Genomic DNA, 27,873 nt, shown 5'->3' with positions numbered 1-27,873 from the left:
ATGTCTAACAGTATCCTTATATGTGAGTATGTATGCATATGTGATCATGCATATACAGGTACATATCTGTCTTTACATGCATATATAGATAAATAAAAAAACATAGATAGATAGATAGATAGATAGATAGATAGATAGATAGATAGATAGATAGATAGATGAATTATTGGAGACAGCTGCCACACCTATATAGACAAAATTGCAAGTCCTTAACATGTTGACATCTACAATGTCTATATTATTTTAGAATTCATTTAAAGCATTAATTAAAATAAGCAAGTAAAATTTTCAGCATAATGACCTTTGATTTTTTGCCTAAATGAAAAGAGATATTGATGAGTTCATTAACTATCCAACTTTAAAGTTAACCAGTATCATTATTGAGAGCTTTGATTTCTTCATCTGAAAACTACTTATTCTTATCCTTTGACCATTTATCAATTGGGGAATAACATGGATTCTTATAAATTTGACTTAGTTTTTTTAATATATTTGAGAAATGAGATTTTTAAGAGAAATTTATTATAAAAAAATTTCCCAGTTTGTTGTTTCCCTTCTTATCTTGGTTACATTGGTTTTGTTTGTACAAAAACTTTTAAAACTTAAATATTATCAAAATTATTCATTTTTACATCTAGTAGCATTCTCTGTCTTTTGTATGAACATAAATTCTTCCCTTTTCCATAGATATGACAGGTAAACTATTCTATGTTCCCCTAGTTGATTTATATAATATCACTCTTTACATCTAAATCATATATCTATTTTGATTTTACCTTGGTATAGAGTGTGAAATATTGATCTAAGCCTAATTTTTGCATAGTTTTCCAATTTTCCAAGCAGTTTTTATCAAACTGTGAGTTCTTATCCCAAAAGCAATTATCTTTGGGTCCATCAAACTCTAGATTGCTGAGGTCATTTACCCCTAATCTACTGCATTGATTCAGCCTTTGATTTCTTAGTCAGTACCAGATTGTTTTGATAATTACTGCTTTATAGTACAATTTAAGATCTGGTATTGCTAGCCCACCATCCTTCACTTTATTTTTTCATTAGTTCCCCGGATATTATTGAAATATTGTTCTTCCAGATGAATGTTATTATTATTTTTTCTAGTTCTATAAAATAGGTTTTTTGGTAGTTTTATTGGTATGGCACTGAATAAGTAAATAATTTAAGTAGGATTGTCATTTTTATTATATTAGCTCAGCCTACTCATGTGCAATAAATGTTTTTCCAATTACTTATAACTAATTTTATTTATGTAAAAAGTGTTCTGTAATTGTGTTCTTATAATTTCTGTGTCTGTCTTGACAAATAGATTCCCAAGTATTTTATATTGTCTAGAGAGATTTTAAATGGAGTTTCTCTTTCTAACTCATGGCTGTTGAGTTTTGTTGGAAATATATAGAAATGCTGAAGATATATGTGGGTTTATTTTGTATCCTGCAACTTTGCTCAATTTATTAACTATTTCAACTAATTTTAGTTTATTTTATAGGATTCTCTAGATATACCATCATATAATCTGCAAAGAGTGATATTTAGTTTTTTTGTTGCCTTCTTTAATTCATTCAATTTCTTTTTCTTCTCTAATTGCTAAAATTAGCATTTCTAGTACAATATTAAATAAAAGTGATGATAACTTGTTTATTTAGGTATGTGTTTGGGGGTTTGGGTTTTAAAAGATTATTCACTTACAAAAATATGTAATATAGAAATATGATTTGTGTGATAATACATGTATAACCCAGGGGGGGAAAGACTCAAGTTGCATAAAAAAATAAATCTGTGCTTTGAAAAACATAATAAAGTAAACCAGCAAAAATAGGCACACATTCCCCCTCTCCCTACCACTATCAGCAAAATATATTATGTATGTTTTTTTTTTGTAAAATTCAACACTATAATAAATGCCCCTAGGGGACTCTGTGACACTATTATTGAGTAGCAAATCAGTAGGTTTATTATCTATGGTAATGGGCTTATGAGACCTCGGTGTTAATCCACAGGGGATATTTTCTGTTTTACACTGTTTCATAATTTGATCATTCATAACCTCATTACATGAGGAACCGTTATAATAAAGCTCATTGCTGCATCAAATTAGTTGTAAGACTATTTTCTCAGACAATTCTTTCTTTTATACGTAAACAAATGTAGACACTAATTTACTTGTCATTTGAAAAGAGCTTTTCATAATAGATTAAAAACATCTCATCAGTGAAATGTTATTAAAAGGATAATATGCAAATATTTGCAAATATGCATATAGTGTGCATATATGCACATGTACCTACCTTCATATTTATATCTATATCTATCAGCATATTACCTGTATATAATCATATCCATCTCCATATCTATAGGTATAATGATAACCTTAGATGAGATGAATTTAGGTGGCATTAAGGATATTGATTTTAATTGTAATATTTTCTTTTTTGCTTCATTCAATGTTCTTTATTTATAAGGTTTGTTACTATCATTAGTGCTTTTTAGAATAAATGTATTTATCTGTCTTTTTGTTTATCTTTCAATCAATCAGTTACGTCTAAATAGAATGTTCTATGTATATGTAGAAGTAGAGAGACATAAGATTAATAGATAGATGGCAGGTGATTAATGCTTGATAAATGGAACATAGATAATAGATGAATAAGTATATAGTAGATGATAGGGCATCTTTTTTTTTTAAACAGCCCCAAACAGCCTTTAAAACTTCCTTTGGAGAAGCAATATAAACACCTACAAATTAACTAAGTTAACTAAAAATATTTTTATAGTAACCATTTACCTAAAATTAGTGACTCAAAATGCCTGAAGACACTGTAAAGACAATACTGTGAGTAATTAAATTACTCTCCCATTTTAATTTAAATATTGTAGGGGTTAAAATTAGGAGTTTGACAAAGATAGGAGAGCAGTTTAACAATTTTTTTGTTTTGAGAAAAAATAATAAAGACAGAAAGATAAGAAAGAGAGAGATATTTAACTACTTACCCTATTACTACCTAAAAAGTATCTAAATCTTCTTATATCAACTTGTAAACTACCTAAAAACTATCATTTGAAAGAGTCTCACTAATATTCTTCAGCCTAGTTAACCAGGCCAAATCTACACTATATTTGTTGTCTAACTAACTCACTAAATAATGGACAGCTACCAACTAAAAGGAAGGAATAAAGGAATTTGGGGAAAATGCAAATTGGCAGAGTGAAGATACAGGAGTTAGATGGATTGCAGAAGACAGAATGTGCAGAAAGAACTCTTGGAATTCTGAGAGTGTGCTCTGAAGTGGTTAACTGTCATCCTGGAGTGGGGAGTGAGGAAGCAGTGAGAGAGGTCACAAATTCTAGACTTGGTTCTCCCCCTGATCCCTGTAAGATCCCAGCCAGCAAGTTCCTTATTCTAGTGATATCTACTGAATTCCTAAGAAGAGAAAATACTATCTTGATTGAGTTCATCTGCTAAGTTACCATTGTTGGCTCAGCCTACATTATTTGGTGACTATATCAGTCCTGTCATCTGATTCCTGATCCAGGAACTAGATCTGCAACCTCACCAAAATCTATTTTGGATGAACTCAGACTAGGCCAGTTAGATAGGAAGATTGGGGAAATTAGACAGATATGGAGACAGAGTAGTTCCAACAGTGTTGGAGGCTGAAGAGATCCTTGCAGATCAGAGGGTTCTAGGATAGATAAAGTTTTATTAGCCTAGGGAATTCCCTACCCCTCCATTCCTTACCCAATCCTAGTTATTACCATTAACAAACCTATTGTTGTTAAGATCAAGAAGTCAGCTTTGCATTTCTCAGAGCTCCAGGCCTTAGGGTAGCTATCTTGCCCTTGGGCCAGGGAGAAGCATCTACTACAAACTGCTATATAACCAACCTTATTTAAGGGCAAATCAATAATCTTTCACAACCCACACACTCTTCTTCAATCAGATTCTACAGCAGCCAACTGTCACCATCAATTGCCAGCAGCACCCTACCCTCAGAGCCAAAACCCTTCTCATATTTCATGCTTGCCTTTAAGTAAGCCTAAATCAGAAGAAAATGTGGCCCAGAGATATTTACATATATATCAGTTGGTATTTCAAAGGTGGAAGGTTGGTCTACCTCCTGACTATCCAAGAGAAGTACAGGAGCAAATTTAAAAATTCCTCAGGCAATTGTAGCATCATAGTGCCATCTTGAGAGCAAGTTATTGTGGCTCTTAGTTTACACAAAAGGTCTCTCCCTAACAAATTTATAGGGAAGTTAGGTTTTTAGAAGGAAAGAATGTTCCACTGATAGAGGTCCCACAGACACCATTTGAGGTGAAAGCTTTGAGACATTCAGAGGTGTTCCTGAGACCCTTATTACATTTATAAAGCCAATGGAATCAGAATCAGAATCAGGTATACTCATTGTGGGGCAAAGAAAGGAGATCAGTCCCTATTACTCACGTGTCCAAAAATGGAGAAACAGTCTCAGAGGCCCCCACCTTCAGCTTCCTTCAGAGCAAGCCTTCTCAGAGCCCAGGAACCACACCGACCAAAAACTCAACCACCTCCACGAGTCTCCAGACCCTCCTATCTTTAAGGAAACCATCCAAGTTGCCTCCCCTCAGTCCTCACATCTACCAATCACTCTTCATCAATTTCCCTGTCAATGGAGGCTCTCGCTTAACCCAGGACCGCCCAGAGGTTTCTGGCTTTTGCACATGTCTGTTGAAGGTCATATTTTTCAAATGATTAAATCTTTACTCCTTTGTTACAGCCCTTTCTAAATCCTGTTAACTTGAGTATGGTAGAGATTGGAATAATTAAATTTTGATCTAGGCTGCAGTCCTTACTCAATCCTATTAGGACTGAATAGGGTGGAGTATCTCCATTGTATCAATTCTAAAATCAATCAAGACTCAAAGAAATTCCTGTTCTATAGGTCAAAGTCCTTTCCATTGTTCAGCAAAAGGTTTCTGTCCTAAAGTAATCTTAAGAAGGGAAGAGAAGGAACCTCCCATGCCAATGGGATTCCCATTCCAATAGACTATCAGTAAGAAATTTTCCAAGTATGAAATATACCAATGGTGAAATTTCCAACATTTATAAGTCTAAGGAAATTTGAGGTTTACAACTGGCACAGATCTAGAGGCACCGGTATCTAAAAGACAACTGTAATAAGTATTTCTGACTTTCAAAGTTACATGGAGTTCATTACTATTTGAGGGAGAATGGACTAGGATAACTGGTGTTAAAATATTAGTGTTTTGGAAATCAAAGGTTTCATTCTGTGATTCCAAAGTCCTTTCTCCCCTCTCAGACCTTCATGAAGGACCTTTGTCATTTCTCTGAGGATTCTCAGATCAGCAAAATTCATCAAACTGATTCAGCTCTTTCATGTCGACATGACAGAGGAAGTCCTATCTGGTGGAAAGACTTCCGACTGCTTCAGCATCTCCAATGGTGTGAAACAAGGCTGTGTCCTTGCTCTGGTGCTATTCAACTTATTCTTCACCCAAGTATTACGACATGCTGTGATGGATCTAGACCTGGGCATCTACATCAAATACCGACTGGATGGCTCACTATTCGACCTTCACCACCTGACTGCAAAAACAAAGACAACAGAGAGACTCATCCTGGAAGCTCTCTTTGCAGATGACTGTGCTCTCATGGCCCACCAAGAAAATCATTTTCAAACCATTGTGGACAGGTTCTCCACCGCAACAAAACTGTTTGGCCTGACTATCAGCCTCAGCAAAACAGAGGTGCTGTTCCAACCTGCACCAGGGAGGCCAACTAACCAGCCGTGCATTACAATCGATGGCTCGCAGCTTTCTAACGTCAACACTTTCAAATACCTGGGCAGCACCATCGCCAATGACGGGTCCCTAGACCATGAGATCAATGCCAGGATCCAAAAGGCCAGCCAGGCACTCGGGCGGCTGCGCTGCAAAGTCCTCCAACACAGAGGTGTAAGCACTGCGATGAAGCTCAAAGAGTATAATGCAGAGGTCCTCATCTTGCTCCTGTATGGTTGTGAGACATGGACACTATACTGGAAGCACATGAAACAGCTGGAGCAATTCCACCAAAGCTCCCTCCAGTCAATCATGAGGATCCGATGGCAGGATCGAATCACCAACCAGGAAGTCCTCAACAGAGCCAACTCCACTAGCATAGAAGTAATGGTCCTCAAAACCCAGCTACGATGGTCTGGACACGTCATCTGCATGGACCCACAGCGAATACCAAGACAGGTATTCTATGGTGAACTGTCAGCTGGACTCAGGAAACAAGGTCGACCAAAGAAAAGATTCAAGGATCAGCTAAAGTCAAACTTGAAGTGGGCTGGCATTACACCAAAGCAACTAGAACTTGCTGCCTCTGACAGAAGCAGCTGGTGAACCCACATTAACCATGCCACCACCACCTTTGAAGATGAACAACATCAATGCCTTGCCACTGCGCGTGAATGCCGACACCAGGCCACAGCCGCACCTCCCGTAACAATGGGCATCCCATGCCCCATGTGCCACAAACTTTGCGCCTCAATCTTTGAACTTCAAAGCCACATGAGGGTACATCAATAGATGATAATGCACAAAGACAATAGTCATTCTCAGTCACCGAGAGACTACCACTGCATGAGGATCCTCTTATTGAAGAGGGATTTCCTTTCTCAATGTTATATGGACAAGCCCCGTTTCAGATATATTGTTGTAACATTTCATTTTCCTCATTTGGATTATTATTTCTAAATGTGTTTCTTTTATTGTAATTGTTTCTATAGTTATTGTTATTTCTAGAATAGTTGTTCCTAAAGTTTCCATTATTTCTGAACACCTTATTCCAGCTTCTACATTTTACATTAAGTGACCCCTTTCTCTGCATAAATAACACATTTGTATCTGATTTGTAGATTCTTCCAAAGATGCCAAGGCCACCCCATAATTTGCATTTCCTTTTTCAATTTTCCCCTTAATACTTTTATTTCTTTCCTTAATGCCTCCATCAAATCACTGTCATCTTCAACTCTCTTTTCATGGCCATTATATACATCTACTTCCACTTTCCTTAATTCCTCAAGGTCCATATTAGTCTAATTCAGACAGTTGGTTTTAAAATAGTCCCTAACCATCCTGCAACAGATTTTCACAAATTTCCTCCTTATCTGTCTGGCATTCCTTTCCCAGGTCAGATCTGAGTCTGTATCTGCCTCCCAGCTCAATTAGTCTGTCCATGAACTGGGAACAGTTGGATCTTCAAATTTTGTCCAGGAACTAAGTCTTTCAAAACATACTCTCATGGCTCTTAGCGATGCCTCCTTAGCCCAATGCAGTCTCATGTAATAATTTCATTATTCACATTCTATTGTGAGTCTTGCTGGGGCCAATGAACTCTTCCCCTTCCCTGAGCCTGATTAGCAAGAGATTATCTTATTTTTCTCCCTTTCTGTTAAAAATGCCTGTAATAAATTTTCAAAGTCAATTCAGGTCAGCTCATATGTTTGACAAATATTCTCTAGCGTTTTGATAACTGCCATAGGATCCTCCTCAAAAGAAGGGGTATGCTGATTAAATTTTTCAATATCTTGAGGGATGAATGGTTTTTGATATCTTACAAGAACTAACTCTTCTTTATGATTAAAAATGAATATTTCTCTTAGGGGGAATAGGCCTGTAGTTACATTATTTCTTGTTTTTTTCTCTTGGCTTCTTGCTTGAGTTTACATGGAGTAGGTGAAAGGAAGAGGAGGAAGAAGAGGACGAGGAGGAGGAAGAGAAAGAGGAGAAGGAGGAAGAGGACAAGGAAGAGGAGGAGGAACAAAGACAGATTGGTTAGAGTGAGAGGTAGTTTCGGTAAATTGAATGATAATTTGGGCTAGTTGATAGATGTAATTTTCAAGGTATTCAATCTGAGTCTCAATTAAGCCATCTTTCCTTTGTTTTTTCTTGTTGGAGAGAAATAGGTAAACTATTTGGTAAATTTGGCAAATTTTATAAGCATCATATCAGAATGAATAATCCCAGAAATGGTAATACCCAGAGGCAATCTAAAATTGTAAGGTTTGCCAACTCAATAAAGCTCTCTGGGAGCTGGATTTGTTTCAGATAGTCCAGAAACTGCTCATTTACAATGTGTGCCATGATCTCTAGCACCATACTGAATTGCCCATGTATGCTTAAAAATTCTAACTAACTCCAGTAGGGGTAGCTTAATAAAAAGTGAGGAAAATAATCAGAACAGAAGATTAAAAGATTAATCAAATTCCTAACTGGATCACCAAGAAATGTAGGGATTTAAATTTAGTACTTGACAAAGATAGGAGAACAATTTAACAAATATTTGTTTTAATTGAGAAAAATAGTAAATAGTAAAAATAGAAAAGATGGAAAGATAATAAAAGAGAGATTAACCAAATAAAACTGAAAATATAAAGTGATATATTTAAACAAGAAAAGAAAAAAAAACTTAATTTATGAAAAAAAATTATTTAAAAAACATTAGACAACCTGAGGAAGCTATAGACCTAACTATAATACCTTTAAATTGTGAATGAATGTAACAATATAATACTATTAAAAAGAGTTATTGAATAAAAATTCCAAGCACCACAATCTATTGCTTACTAAAAATATATATGAGAAATTGAAGGTATATAAAGAATAAAATTGAGGGGCTTTAACAAAATTCAATATGCATCAGATGAATCATAAAATGGAAGTTACATGCTTGTTATCAAAGTAAAAACAAAAATCTACAGCATAGAAACAAAGAAACTACATTATGATTATAGACCTATAGGTACCAATGTCAATATTAATCACATGCTTCTAACACCTTAAAATAAATATTTCCATAATAATTTTTTCATAAATTCATAAAAGAACAAAAAAACCTGAATTGAATAGTCAGTTCCAGAATCTATCCTTGGTAGGATTTTAATGGTCTTCTATTGGAAATGTAAATTATAAAGTAGTAATGAGGATTTGGAGGAGCTTGCTTTAAATGTTTTCAGGTATCATCTAATATCAACAATTATATATTAGTATTACTGTAATCCACCAGTCATGTGGTTATTGCTGTGGAAACAAATACAATGAATAAAAATTAAAAAAAATACTTGCAATTAGCTTAAAATTGAAAATAGGAGTAAGAGACAAGGAGTACATTCAAATTCATAAGCATATTTAAAAATAAGATTTAGCTCAGAAAAATAAAGCAATAGAAATTAGTAAAATTAAAATAAAAGGAAGGCAAAAAATAGTCAATATATAGAGAGAACAAAAGTCATCGAAATGTAAGACATATGTGGTTAATCAATTTTTAATCAGATCCAAGATATATTCATTTACACTATATAATTTATGGAGTGATAAAATGAATATTTTGAAGACACGATAAATATAGATTTCCCATAATAATTCTTTGGGAACATCCCATACAAAAGTAGTGACTTTTATAATGCATTTTCCCACCCATACTGGTGAGTTGAGTTCCCAGATTGTGGCTGACACTTTATCTCTTCAAGATTTAGGGATTTCTTTGAGGTGTTGTAGGTTTTTATTACTACTAGTCATGAGCCCCCATTCATTATGCTCACCATTAATTACCAGAAAGATAAGTTTTTAGAAAGATATATTTACTAATATGATATACTAAAAATTTTTGGTACAAAAATAACCCCTAAAATTCTAGAACAGATTCTCACAATTACATACAGAATCCAGAAAAAAACAAAACAAACAAACAAAAAAAAACAGCCTCATTCTTTTAGTGGGCACATGTAGCAAAGTGGTAACTCACTGCTGCTAAATGGAAGGAAGTATTTTTCTTCTTTTATGAAGTTCTCATGGAATTTCCCATGAAAGATAATTCTCTTTTGGTCTCAGAGTTTCAGTGCTCTTTTTTAGGAACCTTAAATTCCCCAAATAGATTTTATTCTCTGAAGCTACCTTTTCTTTATTATATCTAGTTTGTCCTATGTTCACTGGCATTCTTAAGACATAACAGCTTTTATGGGAAGTACAAGTCTTCTAATCTTTTGAAGTTCACAAGGTAATCTTTTCATCAAAGAGGGGGGAAAAAAGAGTGAAATTCAACAAGTCCCAAATTCCCATTCCTTCCAAGGGTCCACTTATTAGAGATCAAACAAAACAAAAAAGCATGCTTCCTGAATGTGCTTGAATGTCTAGGTCATAAAAATCTATCTAACATTCATAGACCTGGAGGAGTGTCCAATTGCTGCAAGCATTCCAATTTAATTTTGTAGGTAGGACAATCTGAAGCCATCAGGTAGTTTGGAGAATTTACTAATACCAAAATGAGTAAGGATTTTGTATATCCTTTTTATTTATCTTTGATTGATTTTTCCATTTGAATTAGTTTATTTAGTCAATTTAGGACATTATTCCTTGCTTAAAATAATCACATTATTTCCCTTCCTCCCCTCCAGCCACCCTTCCCACAGAATTGAGTATTTCCTATATCCAACCTCTTTACTCTTCCAGTGTATTGATATTCTCCCCCCTCCAACCATGACCTTCTTTGTGACATATAAATTTACCCCTTTTTGTTTCTTTTCCCATTTCTTTTAGTGTTAACTTCTTTTTTTAGCTCTAGTTGTATGTATATGTATTTATGCATACATATATCTATATACCTATTTATGTCTTATCATTGCAAAAGTTTGTCACTGTTCCCTCTAAGTGTAATTCTTCTAGCTGCCCAGTTGAAAATAATTTTTAAGACTTACAAATGACCTCTTTTCTTATAGGGATATATATCATTTTAACTTATTGAGTCTATAAAAAAGTGTTTTTTGTTTTGTTTTTTCTCTTTTTTCCCTCTTTTTCAATTACCTTTTGATGATTCTCTTGAGTTCTGCTCTTGGGCATCGAATTTTCTGTTCAGGTCTGGTCTTTTCTTTACAAATTCTTGGAATGCTTCTATTTTGTTGAATGATCATACTTTCCCCTGTAAGAATATAGTCAGTTTTGCTGAGTATTTGATTCTTGGTTGTAGACCTAGTTCCCTTGCTTTCTGGAATATCGTATTCCATGCCTTTTGGTCCTTCAGTGTGGATGCAGCCAGATCCTGGGTTATCCTCACTGTGGTTCCATGGTATCTGAATGACTTCTTCTTGGCAGCTTGTAATATATTTTCTTTGGTCTGATAGTTTTTTAATTTGGCTGTAACATTCCTGGGTGTTGTCAGTTGGGAATTAAATACAGTAGGTGATATGTGGATTCTTTCAATCCCCACTTTTCCCTCTTGTTCTAGAATATCAGGGCAGTTTTCCTGAATAATTTCCTGTAGTATTATGTCCAGGCTTTTTCTTTTGTCATGGTCTTCTGGTAAACCAATGATTCTTAAATTATCTCTCCTCAAACAATTTTCTAAATCCTCTGTTTTGTGAATGTGATGCTCCATATTTTCCTAAATTTTTTTCATTCTTTTGGTTTTGTTTTATAGTGTCCTGCTTCCTTGTGAGGTCACTTAATTCTAGTTGTTGTATTCTTGTTCTTAAAGACTGGATTTCATCCCTGGCTTTTTGGTCATCCTTCTCCTTCTGGTCTGACTTTCTTTGGAGGTCATCTTTCATTCTCTTTATCTCATCTCTCATCTCCTTTGACTCATCTTTCATCTTCTTTGCCTCATCTTTCATCTCCTTTGCCTCATTTTCAAGTTGGTTGATTTTGGCTTTCAAGACACTATTTTCTGTTTCCAGATCACTTATCTTAGTTTTAAAATTCTTTTCCCAATTGTCTTCAGCTTCTCTTAATTGTGTTTTGAATTGCATTTTTGAGTTCTTCCAAAGCTTGTATCCAATTCACTGGGATTTCTGTTTTATTACTTGCCTCCTCCTGTGTATTGTTTGTTCTTGGTTCATTGCCTATGCAGAAGCTGTCAATTGTAATTTCTTTCTTCTTTTTCTGTTGTTTGCTCATATTTACCCCTTCTTTGCTCCCCATATTTGTCTATTTGTCTGTGCTCTTGTTCCTCTCATATTTTTTGTTTTGGGGCTTTCTGTCAGTCTTCCCTCTTGGAGCTTTGTCAGATCTCTCACTGCAGTCTCTGGGGGAGGAGTGTTGGAGTTTGAGCTTCTCTGTCCTCTAGAGGCTTTTGATTAGATTAAAGTCCAGCAGTCAGTGGGGGGTGGGGGTGTTGGAGCTTGGGCTTCCCTAAGCTCTGAAGACTTTTGATGGGATTAAGTTCAACTGGGTTGGGCTGTATGTGCCCTGAGGCCAGCACCTCCTGGAAGACTTGAGGAATATGGAGGATGTCAGTCATTCTGACAATGATACCAGTTCTTTGCTCCTCCTCCAGCTATTTCCCCACTGCCTGTGTTTGACACTTTTAGCCTGACACAGGCCTGCCTGCAAGGTAAACCCTCCAGACCAGTGCCTTTGCCTGCCTAGAGGTTCCTACTGCCACTGGAGGCTTAGCACTCTAGGTAGGGGTGTGTGGTCCTGGGACCTTCCCTCTGCCTTCCCCCTAAGCCCGAGTATTCTTGGATTCGAGCTTTTTGGGGGCATATTTTTTGAATTGAGTAAGGAGGGTTCCCCAACTCTGTCTTGTTGTTAGGTTTGATTTTCAGTCCCCTAGGAACATTTAGTTTGTGATCGGTAAAGAAGGATTTTCAGAGGTCTGAATTATTGGTGCTCCTAAGCCACCATCTTGTCTCTGCCTCTCATCTTTGATTGATTAATTGATCCAATTATTTCTGTTTGTATAAGCTTATTTGGTACCTTTGATTCCATAATTTAATCAAATATTCATTTTGACTTAATAAATTGTATGAAGACATTGAAAATGTTACTAGCTATATTAATTGAGGCTTAATTCACATGTATGTACATATATTTATATATATATATATATATTCGTAACATTATAACTCACTGATGAATACTTTATTGTGGCTGCTCTTATTTCTCTCAAATTGGCAGAGGCAATTCTTCCTAGTTTAGATGATTGGATAAATAAGATTACATTTAGTCTAATTATATTGCTTATTTTTTTCACTTTTATTTTATCCCTTTGGTAAAATTTTAAATTTTAAAATGAGAATCATACATTTTTTGACTATCCACATGTAGCAGCTCTTCCCTATTCTCCAATTTTTTTGATCACCATAATTGAACATCACTGATTTTTTTCCATTATCCATCCTGAGATGAAATGATATGAACTCTGCACAGTATTCCAAGTACTAATGATTCTTATTTTTCTTCAAGGATAAATAATATTTTATCTTTTATTCAAAATAAAATTTTAAACAAATGTAAAAAAAGACTAAACTCACTCAAAGCCACATATGAAAAAAGATCTGAGGATTACAGATAATTATAATCAAAACATGTTAGCATTGTAGTGATGTACTTTTAAACTATAGGGTATATCATATTCTCTCTATGTCATATTTCAAATATCAAGAAACCATCCACAAAGACACCTAGGTTTAATAACCAGCTAGGGAAGTCAATTGTTTGCTCTCATTATTGTCCCATTCTTTCCACCTTCTTAGCCTTGCACTAGAATCTATTTTGGAATCAATACTACCATTACTATTGGAAAGAATATGAAAATCTATTATTCTATGGTTCCACTAAAAAGACCTATGGCCTCCCAAGATTAAAAAAAAACAACAATCTCCTTCCTCTGGCAATTATGCGCACACACACACATGTGTGTATGTATGTGTATGTGTGTATGTTATATCCCTATACGAGAATGTAAGTTCCTTGAGAGTAGGGATGTTCTCATTTTCTGTATCTGTATCCTTATCGTTTAGTACAGTGCCTTGAACACAAAAAGAACTTATTATTAATCTATTGATTGGCTAAATATTTGTTGCATATAAAACAGTGGTATAAATGAACATGATCTTGAAATGTAAGGAACAAATTGGTAATTTTACTCAGACCTGGTCAAATCTTTATTTTTTTAGTGAAATCTAGGTCAATAAAATTTGAAGTATTGCTGAGATTTTAAGGATTCAAAGAACAACAACAAAAAAAATTCCCCAAACACCTAAAATAAAATAACACCTAAGATGAGAGACTTAAAGAAGTAGGATTACTTTGCCTAGAAAAATAGAGACTTTTGAAATAAGTCTCTGCTTTCAATAAATATTTACTCCAAGGTTTATTCTTTGATATTCTTCTTAAAAACCATAGGAAAAGAGTTTATTTTGCAAGATAAGGGTTCAACATTAGATATAAGAATGAATATTATGGCAAACAAATATATCCAAGAAAGATATAATCACAAGAGGAATTTCTAGGAATACTTTTTTTATTTTTATTTTTTTACTGGAATAAAGTTTCATCTTCCTGGAATGGAAGAGTGGTACTGCCTTGTGTTTAACTCAAGGACAGCTCAAAATACTTTGCATTTTTTGTGTTACTTAAGAGAATTATTAATTAAGGAAACAGTCATTTTCTGATATATAATGAGAAGAAGAAGAAGGATATTTTTTACATACATATGTTTCTGCAGGCTAATTTTAGGAAGCTAGAATTCTGAACTTATCAGAAGTAGATACTGCAAAGCAATATAAAATGGGACTCGTTTAATTTAATGTAACAATTTCATTATGATGAAGCAAAGATGTGTAAGATTTAAAATTATATTTCAAATAATAAAAATATTATATTTTAAGGAGGTTTATTAAATGAACATTAGAAATCAAGGAATAAAGAGGGTACAAAATAAAATTTAAAAACCAGATGCCCATGACTGGTTACTATCACCACTGCTGATTGCTACATCATGCCCAAAGAGGAGGAAGAGCCTCAACACCCACTCCCTTTATCCTCTGTCTACAGGAAGTATGTAATGACAGGAAGTCAGTGGACTCTGGGATATGTAGGTTTTTTTTAAGGGTAACAGATTTTTAATTATACACATGATTTGTTAATTAGTAGAAATAAAAGCTATTTTAGTCCAATTTTATTAAATATTTAATCTAAGAATGAGGTTATCTACTTTTGGTATTTTTCTCTAAAAATAAAAAGATATGATTTTGAATGATTACAAGAAAATATTTTGACTGATTTTTTTTGCCTCAGAATCATATGATGTCTTCTGTTAAGAAATGTGAAAAAAACTTGAAAATGTGAATAAAGATTATGAGTTGTAAAGTGAGAAATAAAGAGATCTAATATGTGATTTAAAAATATTAAAGATAAAACAAAAAAACATTTTAAAAGTACATGATTATTTTAAAAAGCTGAATATTGTCAGTGACCCAAAAGAAATTCACAAATATTTTCTTTTTTTCTGGTCTACCTCCCCATACAGTGATATTTGAATGATTGATGGTCAAGAGTTTCCACTTCTTACCTATGCCTAAGGGCTTAAGATTTACATTACTCTCTTAGAATCAAGAGAATAAAGAAAGAATATTTAATAAATTAGCAAAACGGGCAAAATATGATCTCTCCTAATGATTTTAGCTTGATTTCTACCACATCAATTCTTATATTCTGTTCAGGCTAAGGATTACATTTAGTTCATGTTGTTTTTCTACATCTTGAAGAGAAAATGAAATTTTGTTTTACAGCAGGTGGCATTTGATGAGCACAAAGATGGAAAAGAATGGCCATTATGCTTTTTTCACCAGTTCAGTCATCAAAATTCATAACGTTAGCTCAGGTTTTGTTGCTAAAATATTATGGACATACCTTTTTAAGACCTATAATTTCATTAGGAAATTCTGCTGTGGTAATTTCCTCCACCAATTCAGATCAGTAATTTGTTTCTAGCTTAGAGTCTTAGAGAGTTACTAGGAACTCTGAGAAATTATATATATTTCCCGGGGTCACACAACTAGCAGGTGTCCCAAAAAGGCCCTCAGTTTCTTTCCCTATAAAATGAATGAGTTAGACTAAGTGATATCAAATATCTTTACCAGCTCTAGTTCCTATGATCTTAGAAACTATGAAATGTATGATTAGAAAATAGAAGATTGGTAGGCTATTCATGAGGTAACAGCAATTGATAACAGAAAAACTGAACAATAACAGAATTGGTACACACAGAATGTAAAAAGATATAAAAACAATTATCTATATTATTTGGAAAATCCAAAATGATTTATGAAAAATGTTAAAAAAAGCATACTGAATCAAAAGCTTGTGATCTTTGCTGGTCATGGATAAATATTTTATCAATGAAATCAAGGCTTCATTGAAGTAGAGAAGTACTACTTATTTCACAAAAAAAGAACTTTGTAAATCCCAAAGAACTCAATGAATTTTATTTTTTACTATCCTCAAAAATAGATGATATCTTTGTTTTTACTTCAGTGGCTTTTTCCCCTTATGTATAAAAATATTACACGTAAAGTGTTTAAAGTATATAAATGGTAGTTATTGCCATGGTAATTTGGAAACATCATCATCATCATCATCATCATCATCATCATCACCACTAAGATAAGCCCTGCACACCAATCTTTTAGTCTTACCAGATACAAAAGGAGCCAAAGGACTATATATTTGCATTAACAAAGGGTATTTACAACAAACAAAATTCAAGAGGCCAGACAGAAGGAAGACAAAATATTATTAGTATGGGTAAAGTTTACTTTTGGCCTTACAACCATTTTACTGTTACACTGTGAATCTGGTGAAATAGTAAAAGCTGGAAACAAGTATGTAATGGAGGAGTTCATACTCAGCATCAGGCAGAGGAGAGATCAAAGACTAAATCGACATTTCCATAACCCAAGGAAGGAAGAGAAACCAGACAAGATGCCCTGAATATTAAGTTTCTCAATGGTCTGTACATTGGCACTTTGGGAGGATATGCATTTAAAGAACAAACTTTGAGTTCTCTTAGTCAAAAATATGAATAATCTGATGTATGAATTAATGAGAATATTTGCCAGCTCCTGATGTAAAAACCTGATGAAAAGATTTGAGTATAAGCACCAGAACTGTATTTTGAAGTTCCTAGAAGTGGAGGCATGTCTGTAGATTGATTGTTGCCAGACTGGAATTGGAAGAAGTGATGGATATGTAATCTGCATGGTAGTTATGTATATTTCTTATGTTTTTATTTTTCTTGGAAAAATTAAAGATTGTCTGTAATTAGACTATGTTATGTGACCATTACTACTATGTCATGTTCACATAATTGGATTTCACTAAAATGCAAAAGAATTAAGATGGTGGTATCTTGCGATGAGTCATGGTATGAATCTTAAAAGACAGATGTATAATGTGCTTTAATACATGTCATATACCTAAACCATTACCAGACAGGAAGGGAACTAGGAATAACCAATTCACTGAGAATGATAGAGAATTTGGTGATAATAGAGAATATGGTGTTTCTTTGCAGTGAAGTGAAACAAATATATTAATGGGATGAATATTTTTTTTAAACAAAAACTATAAAGTGAATAGCAGTGCCTCTGGTAGCAAAATATAACTACAGTTTAAAAGTATTATTGAGGAATCTTTTTTATTTTTTAAAAATCGTGCAATTGGGAAACTTTTATTTTTCACTGTCTTTAAGCAACTGCTAAGCATACTAATTTTCATAATATCTTTTATTAAAAGATGCACTTTTAGGCTACAACAAAATGCCATCTCCTAAAGTAAAGTTTCCTATTTTTCCCTAGAAAAATTCAAATAATTTATGACATTGAAGATAATAAATGAATGTTAAGTAACAGTAGAATAAATGAGTGATGATATGGAAAGGGGAAAAGAACAGAAAAACGTCTGATTATTTCAATTTTCTTGAATCTATGTTTTTATATAGTTCTTGCTTTATAAATTTAATGTTTTCATTTTGCTGATATTATTTAAAAATTAAAATGGTTTCAATATGAATTTTTTATTGTACTGAATATAGTGCTGTGAATATAAACAAATATCTATAGAGATGTAAATTCTGATTCAACATGAATGTACTTATTTCTACTTCACAAAAGTAAAAAAAGGAATAGATAAATTCATTGAATTTTCATTTTTTGCCCATGGCAATTGTTCTTTAAACAGAATGTGGGAGAATAATTGAATTTTCTTTTACATTTTAAAATGTAATCTAATCTAATTTTCATAAAATCTTAAATTTCTCATTTGTAGGAAGAAAATTTGTGAAATGAAGGCAAGAAATTTCTGAGAAGAATTATTAAATTAGGTCCAGCAAAACAATACAGCTATAACAGGATGATCCTATTACAAGTGGAGTAAGTAGAAGAGCAGTTATAAAATGCCATGCTGTTCCATTTATCCCCAAGAGGATTTTACTTATTTTAGACAAACCTATATTTCTGTGCAAAAAATTCTCCAGTGTGATATTATACATGGGCCATGGGCCTATGGGAATGTTTAATTGGAAGTTTTGATGACAACAAGGAATAGTTCTAAGAGTTACCCACCACTACCTTCTTCATGTCCTTAAAACTGAATACGGTTAAGATATAATTTAACCTCACCTCTAATTAAAAACAAGTCAGTTAGTCTGATTAAGGATAGAAAAAAAGGAAGATTTTTGTTTTCTCTTTTAGCAGATGAGCACAAAATTCATTCACTTAGACATGATTTGAGAAGAAACAATTTCTAAAAATGGATATCTTCTACAAACTTAAAGGATTTGAACTTGTCAATGTTGTATATAAAATAAGTATTTTACTTAGGCTCAAAATTCCGTATTGACAATGTGGGATTAGAGAGACCTTGGATTCTCAAACTAATAACTTTTTTTTTAAAGGCCCATAATGTGGTTTTCCAGTCAATTGCTTAGGATCCATTTTTGCTTCTGGGTCTACAATCTTGTAGATGTGTCTTTGGAAATATGTAAGGGCAACTTTCACAAGGGTTTGTTTTATGTTTGTTTGTTTGCTTGCTTATTGAAACATCTGAGTGTAGGTATAAGGTCATGTAAGCTTGATGACTGAGAGAAACAAATTTCAGTGAAAACTTATTTGATTATACTTCACTTGCCACATTATTTTCCAGATGGAAGGAAATACTTAAGAGACTTCTAAATTAATATACAGGAGAAATTCTAAAATGAATTCTGCAAATGGGGTAATGTGTAAATCTCATTACAATTAGATTTTAAATATTCTTTAAATATTACATATTGAAATTACTTCTTGCCATGTGTTTGAATTTATTCCCTAATTAATCTAAAGAAACTTGTAGGTTACTATTCAAATGGTTAAAAGTCTTTGGACAGGGGACAGCTGGGTGGCTCAGTGGATTGAGAGTCAGGCCTAGAGATGAGAGGTCCTGGGTTCAAATCTGTCCTCAGACACTTCCCAGCTGTGTGACCCTGGGCAAATCACTTAACCCCCATTGCCTAGCCCTTACCGCTCTTCTGCCTTGGAGCCAATATACAGTATTGACTCCAAGGCGAAAGGTAAGGGTTTAAAAAAGTCTTAGGTTTTAAAAAAGAGTTTAAAAAAAAAAGTCTTTGGACATAACCTCAGCATCCTCAAGCACTCCAAAATTATATTACAGAGCAATCATTGATCCCTAGTGGGATGTTCCCTGGTCACCAAAGTGACAGGTTTCATCCAAAAGAATATATGAGAGGCTTCCTATGTGTACTTGAATCTATCTATATGTATAGATATCCCTTCTCCATCAAGGCTCTACCCATCACACTTTCTCTAGAACATGGGTTGGCATAGGAAACTCAATCCTGTGAGAGTTTTGTGGAAGCTGCAGATACAGGAAGGCCAACAGAAAAACAGAAAAAGTTTAGAGACTCATAAATATATTCAACTGTTTACAAAAAGACTACAAAAGCCAGTGAATGACACACAAAGGCTAGAAATGTAGAGACATCTTTAACACTTGCTACATAAAGACTATAACCCAAATACTTAACCCAAATCTTAAAATAAGGTATTGTGAATGCTCCATAAAAGAAAATGAAAAACCATTCAGATTTCTCAAGTACAAAGGGAAGAACAAAAAATTTTACATGATTTTTCAGATCATGGGGGTGCCATGCTCCTAACCCTTGCAGTGGATAGTGTGGAATGGGTATCTGTAGTGTGACAAGGAAATCACTTTTAAAAGACTGATATATATTAATTTAAGATCGCCAAGGAATACAGCTATGTAATTCCTAAATGAAAACTCAAGTCAGCCATCAACCTTTTATAGAGTTAATTACAAACAGGAGGAAGAAAGGAATTAGAGATAGAGAGAGAGAGGGAGAGAGAAAGGGGAGAGAAGGGAATAGGGCTTAAATACCCCTTCTGTTTAGGCTGGGCCAAAGGGCCCAAGCCCTTAGATAGCTGGGGCAAAGAAAAGAGATCAGTCCCTATTACTCACGTGACCAAAATGGAGAAACAGTCTCAGAGGCCCCCACCTTCAGCTTCCTTCAGAGCAAGCTTCTCAGAGCACCTCTCCAACCACTCAGAGCCAAAACTCTCCAACCAGCCCCTCAGTCCTCAGCCCCTCTATCTTTAAGGAAACCATCCAAGTTCCCTCCCCTCAGTTCTCACATCTACCAATCCCTGTCCATCATTTTCCCTGTGCCAATGGTGGCTCTAGCTTAACCCAGGACCGCCCAGAGGTCTGTGGCTTTGCACATGTCTGTTGGAGGTCATATTCTCAAATAATTAAATCTTGATCTTTTGCTACAGCCCTTCCTAAATCCTGTTACCCTGAGTAGGGTAGAGATTGGAATAATTAAATTTTGATCTATGCTGCAACCCTTCCTAAATCCTGTTAGGACTGAGTAGGGTGGAGATTGATTCCAAGTATCTCCATTGTATCAATTCTAAAATCAATCATGACTCAAAGAAATTCCTGTTCTATGCTTAAGCATAGGTCAAAGTCCTTTCCATTGTTCAGCAAAAGGTTTCTGTCCTAAAGTAATCTTAAGAAGGGAGGAGGAGGAACCTCCCATGCCAATGGGGTTCACATTTCAATAGCCAAGACCCACTATCAATAGGAAATTTTTCAAGTATGAAATTTCCCAATGGTGAAATTTCCAACATTTATAAGTCTAAGAAATTTTAAGGTTTACAGTAGAAAGGATATCTGTATATATGAAGAGAAATGCCACACTTTGTACAAATCACTTTACATGTATTATTTGATGCTTTCAACAACTGTAAGGAAGGTAATTGAAGTATCCCTCCACCTTTTTTAAACCCTTTCCTTTTTTATTAGAATCGATACTGTATATTGATTCCAAGGCAAAAGAGTGGTAATGGCTAGGCAACTTGCCCAGGGTCACATGGCTGGGAAGTGTCTGAGAACAGATTTGAAACCAGGATCTCCTGTTTCTGGGTCTCACTCTCAATCTACTCAACCACCCAGCTTCCCCCTGGAAATGGATCTTGATCAATGATACATGTAAAACCCAATGGAATTGCTCATTGGCTATGGGAGGAGAGGAGAGAGGAGGAAAGGGAAAGAATATTAATCATATAGCCATGGAAAGATACTCTAAATTAAATAAAGAAATAATTTTTTTAAAAAGTCTTTGGACAAAATAATGTGAGTTAGTTCTGGTAGCTATACATACTAATTAATAAGAAATTTCAAGATTCCAGTTAAATCCAGAAGCATTCAAAAAGGAGATCTATTAAGCAAACTGTGATACTTCAAACCCTAATACTTTGTATTTACTATGTTCTCAGAATCAAAGGCTTTTTTAATAACAGGAGCCAATAAGTACTCCTTTGAGCAATTAAAATATCAACATAACCATATTGATTTTTAAACAATTCCTTTTTTCTCCTGCAAAATCAATTACAGAATGTTCATAAAATACAAGCTAAGCCATATCACTGAAATGGAAAGACTTCTTAAATGTGCACAATCCCAGAAGCACAATGTTTAAAATGTGTACAATGAAATTACTATTAAAAGTGCATGACCTACAAGGTAACTGGAAAAATAGTAGCTAAATAGAAAGCTGAGTCACTAATATATTTGCATAAGCTAGTTGAAGACACTGTAGCATTTAGGCAAGTGTTCAATAGCTATCTCTTATATAGTAATTCAAATAATTTAAATAAATATATTATGTAAAAATGTTTAAATAAAAACATTTGTGAGTATTATTTACCCACAATACACTCAAAGTTCTGTTCTATAGTGCCCAATAATATAGTGAAGAGCCCAGAGAAAGAGCATTTACACATAAAAATAGCATTAATGAACTCATGAGTGGGGGAAAAAGTTGTTGTTAAAGCTGCCACACAAGAAAGAAAGATAATGGAGACAAGGTATCCATATCCCTATAGGAGACATCAAATCCCTCAGAACTTAAATTTAATATATATTTTGAGGTGAAAAAGCCAGTATGATATTAATGTAATATTGCTTATTTTTTATCTATAAGAACAATAAAATGATTTTATTTTCTCTTTCTTTTGGGGGCTCTATAAATCCAATTTGCTTTTGTGAATCTTGAAATTTCTCAGACTTGTGAATGTTAAAAAATTCCCCATTGGGGAATTTTTCATTGGGACAATTCCCTATTGGGACTGTTCCCCATTTTAAACAGTGAAGCTACTTAGATCTAAAATGTGAGAACTCTACTTAGATCAGAAATGTGAAGACCTCTACTCCACTGGTACTTAAGACTGCTTTAGGGGAGAAAACTCCTTGCTGAACAATGAAAAATACTTAAACCCATACTTAAGCCATGCCTATTTTTAGAATTAATACAAAGGGTTAAAGGGGGCGGAGTCAAGATGGCAGCTTAGCAAGCAGCAAAAGTTCAGACCTTGTGGAAGACCCTTCCTTACCGATACAGACTGAATGCTCCTAGGGCACCAAAATTCAATCTGAACAACAGGACATAAGCCAGAAGCGGGGAACCCTCCTTCTGGACTCAAATCAAAAGGTACGCCCCCCCAAAAGCCGGAATCCAAGAATACTCAGAGCTAAGGGGAAGGCAGAGCAAAGGTCCCAGGACCCCTCCCCCACAACCCAGAGGGCTGAGCCCCCAGCAGCAGAGGGAACCTCTGAGCGGGCAAAGGTGCTGGTTTGCAGGGTCTACCTGGAGAGCAGCGGGGCGCTGGGCTCAGAGTATCCAGCTTGGACAGCGAGGAGGAAGTCAGGGAGAAACTGGCCATGGCTGGGTCCCTCCATGGGGCTCCAGTCTAACCCTTGCCTTGGGCACATCCAGACCAATCCAGTTGAACAAATCCCATCAGAACTCCTCAGAGTTTAGGGAGGCGGGCAAAGACATTTGCAGACAGCAGAGAAGCAGCTGGAGAGAACTGGAGAGAGCCTGGGTTGCCCAGCCTTCCAGGAGTCTTCAAAGCCTTAGTGCTTGATACCACATACAGCCCAACCCAATTGAACTCAATCCAATCAAAAGCCTCCAGAGGACAGGAAAGCTAACATTCCTCCCCTAGAGACTGTACCAAGAGATCTGATAAAGCTCCAAGAGGGGAGACTGACAGCCCCAAAACCAAAACAAAATGAGAGGAGAAAGAGCACAGCCAAATACAGGGAGCAAAGAAGGGATAAACTCGAGCAAACAACAGAAAAAGAAGAAAGAAATTACAATAGATAGCTTCTGCACAGATAATGAGCAAAGAGCGAATGAAACAGAGGGGGAGGACCAGGCAAAGGAAAAATCAGAAATCCCAGCGAATTGGATACAGGCTTTGGAAGAACTCAAAATCCAATTCAAAACACAATTAAGAGAGGCTGAAGGCAATTGGGAAAAGAACTTAAAAACTAAGATAAGTCATCTGGAAACAGAAAATAGTGTCTTGAAAGTCAAAATCAACCAGCTGGAAAATGAGGCAAAGGAGATGAAAGATGAGGCAAAGCAAACAAATGATGAGGTGAAGAAAATGAAAGATGACCTCCAAAGAAAATCCAACCAAAAGGAAAAGGACGACCAAAAAACTAAGGATGAAATCCAGTCTTTAAGAACCAGAATACAACAACTTGAATCGAGTGACCTCACAAGGCAGCAAGACGCTATAAAACAAAACCAAAAGAATGAAAAAAATTGAGGAAAATATGAAGCATCTCATTCACAAAACAGAGGATTTAGAAAATTGTTCAAGGAGAGACAATTTAAGAATTATTGGCCTACCAGAAGACCATGACAAAAGAAAAAGCCTGGACATTATATTACAGGAAATTATTAAAGAAAACTGCCCCGAAATCCTTGAACAAGAGGGAAAAATGGAGATTGATAGAATCCACAGATCACCTCCTGTACTTAATCCCCAACTGACAACACCCAGGAATGTTATAGCCAAATTCAAGAACTATCAGACCAAAGAAAATATATTACAAGCTGCCAAGAAGAAGTCATTCAGATACCAAGGAACCACAGTGAGATAACTCAGGATCTGACTGCATCCACACTGAAAAAAAAGAAAGGCATGGAATACGATATTCCAGAAAGCAAGGGAACTAGGTCTACAACCAAGAATCAACTACCCAGCAAAACTGACTATATTCTTACAGGGGAAAGTATGGTCATTCAACAAAATAGAAGGATTTCAAGAATTTGTAAAGAAAAGACCAGACCTGAACAGAAAATTTGATGTCCAAGCACAGAACTCAAGAGAATCATCAAAAGGTAATTAAAAAAGAGGGTAAAAAAGAAAAAAAAATTTAAGAGACTAAATAAGTTAAAATGATATGTATCCCTATAAGAAAAGAGGTCATTGGTAAGTCTTAAAAACTGTTGTTATTAGCTGGGCAGCAAAAAGAAGTATACTTAGAGGGAACAGCAACAAACTGTATAGGATGAAAGGACAAGACGTAAATAGGTATATAGATATATGGATGCAAAAATACATACGCATGAGTATGCATATATAAACATATATATATATATATATATATATATATATATATATAACTAGAGCTTAAAAATAGGTTAATATTAAAAGAAATGGGAAAAGAAACAAATGGGGGTAAATTTATATGTCATAAAGAAGCTCATGGTGGGAGGGGGGAGAACATCAATACACTGGAAGGGTAAAGATGTCAGAGACGGGAAATACTCAACTTTTACGTGCTTTGAAAGTGACTCAAAGAGGGAAAAACAATCCAATCCATTGGGGGCAGAGAATAGATTTGCACCCTATAGAGGAGTAGAGGTGTAACAAACGGTCTGGTGGGGAGGGAAGCAGTACAAGAGAGGGAGGGAGTGGGGGTTTAATTTTAGAAAGACTACAGGGAAAATAATGGGGGGGATAAACAGGGAGGGAGTAGAAAGGGAAGTAAAATAAGGGTGGAAACAAGGGGGACTGTTCAAAAGCAAACATTGGTGTAGAAGGAAATAGTGAAAGAGGAAAAGGCAGGTAAAGGAACAGAAATCAAAATGCTGGGAAATACATAGCTAGTAATCATAACTCTGAAGGTGAATGGAATGAACTCATCCATAAAACACAAGCAAATAGCAGAGTGGATTAGAGTCCAAAACCCTACCATATGCTTTCTACAAGAAACACATATGAGAAAGGTAGATACACATAGGGTGAAAGTAAGAGGGTGGAGCCAAATCTATTGGGCATCAACTGACAAAAAGAAGGAAAAAATGCAAAGGAAGGAGGACTTGCAGTCCCAGATCTCAAACTATACTATAAAGCAGTGGTTATCAAAACAATTTGGTACTGGCTAAGAGACAGAAAGGAGGATCAGTGGAATAGACTTGGCATAAATGATCTCAGCAAGACAGTTTATGACAAGCCCAAAGACCCCAGCTTTGGGGACAAAAATCCATTATTTGATAAAAACTGCTGGGAAAATTGGAAGACAGTGTGGGAGAGATTAGGTTTGGATCAACACCTCACATCCTACACCAAGATAAATTCAGAATGGGTGAATGACTTGAACATAAAGAAGGAAACCATAAGTAAATTAGGTGAACACAGAATACTATACCTGTTAGACCTTTGGGAAGGGAAAGATGTTAAAACCAAGCAAGACTTAGAAAGAGTCACAAAATGTAAAATAAATAATTTTGACTACATCAAATTAAAAAAGTTTTGTGCAAACAAAACCAATGTAACTAAAATCAGAAGGGTAGCAACAAACTGGCAAACAATCTTCATAAAAACCTCTGACAAAGGTTTAATTACTCAAATTTACAAAGAGCTAAATCAATTGTACAAAAAATCAAGCCATTCTCCAATTGATAAATGGGCAAGGGACATGAACAGGCAGTTCTCAGCCAAAGAAATCAAAACTATTAATAAGCACATGGAAAAGTGTTCTACATCTCTTATAATCAGAGAGATGCAAATCAAAACAACTCTGAGGTATCACTTCACACCTAGCAGATTGGCTAACATAACAGCTATGGAAAGTAATGAATGCTGGAGGGGATGTGGCAAAGTAGGGACACTAATTCATTGCTGGTGGAGTTGTGAATTAATCCAACCATTCTGGAGGGCAATTTGGAACTATGCCCAAAGGGTGATAAAAGACTGTCTGCCCTTTGATCCAGCCATAGCACTACTGGGCTTGTACCCCAAAGAGATAATAAGGAAAAAGACTTGTACAAGAATATTCATAGCTGCACTCTTTGGGGTGGCCAAAAATTGGAAAATGAGGGAATGCCCTTCAATTGGGGAATGGCTGAACAAATTGTGGTATATGTTGGTGATGGAATACTATTGTGCTAAAAGGAATAATAAAGTGGAGGAATTCCATGGAGACTGGAACAACCTTCAGGAAGTGATGCAGAGCGAAAGGAGCAGAACCAGGAAAACATTGTACACAGAGACTGATATATTGTGGTACAATCGAAGGTAATGGACTTCTCCATTAGTGGCAATGCAGTGTCCCTGAACAATCTGCAGGGATCTAAAAAACACTATCCACAAGCAGAAGATAAACTGTGGGAGTAAAAATACCGATGAAAAGCAACTGCTTGACTACAGGGGTGGAAGGGATATGACTGAGGAGAGACTCTAAATGAACACTCTAATGCAAATACCAACAAAATGGAAATGGGTTTGAATCAAGAACACATGTGATACCCAGTGGAATTGCACGTGGGCTATGGGAGAGGTGGTGGGAAGGAGGGGAGAGAAGAAAAGAAAATGATCTTTGTTTCCAATGAATAATGTTTGGAAATGACCAAATAAAAAAGAAAAAAGAAAAAAAAAGAATTAATACAAAGGGGTGCTAAGTACCTATAAAGGTCAGGCAACTTGTAAACTTACATGGGACAAAGTGGTGAAAAACTTACTCAGAGATTCTAGCCTACTCAGGTGTGGATTACTAAAAGGATTAGTCTACTCAGGTGTGAATTCAGAATGGGCTGACCTTTGGAAAACGTCTACTGTGATTGGTAGATGGAAGAACTTAGGGGAGGTGACATAGGAGGAAACCCCCTATATAAGAAAAAGGACAGGCTGTTGAAGAAAAAAAAAAAGAGTCTCCAGAGACAGTCTCTAAGGAGGTTGTTGAGAGAAGGACAATCTCTAAGGAGGTCTCTCAAGGGAGGCTGACTCTGGCTGGAACTCCTTCTGGGGAGACTCTGTCCCCCTGAATCTTCGCTTGAACAGATCTTATGGTGAGTGATTAAGGAATGACTGATCTTTTCTTTTAGGGCTTAGGCCTGGGTTGGCCAGGGCTGCCTGGGCCGGCCTATTCTTTTCTCATTATTCCTTTTTTCCTCTCTTTCTCTCTTTCTTTAATTCCTCATTGTATTATTAATTAAAGTCTCTATAAAACCCAGTTGACTTGGGTATATTCATAATTGGGAATATTTCCCTGGCGACCACCTTAAATATTGATTTAAAACAAGACATTGTAGCAAAAACATATTTCCTGTGGTCACAATTTACTCACCCACTCTTATATCTACTACAATTTAAGTCTTCCACTATTTTAATCACTACAGTTTATGACCCTCAACCATTTTAATTATTACAGTTTATGGCT

The sequence above is a fragment of the Monodelphis domestica genome, chromosome 4, assembly GCF_027887165.1.
Source record: "Monodelphis domestica isolate mMonDom1 chromosome 4, mMonDom1.pri, whole genome shotgun sequence".
Classification (NCBI taxonomy): Eukaryota; Metazoa; Chordata; class Mammalia; order Didelphimorphia; family Didelphidae; genus Monodelphis; species Monodelphis domestica.
Note: the sequence above shows the minus strand (reverse complement) of the source record.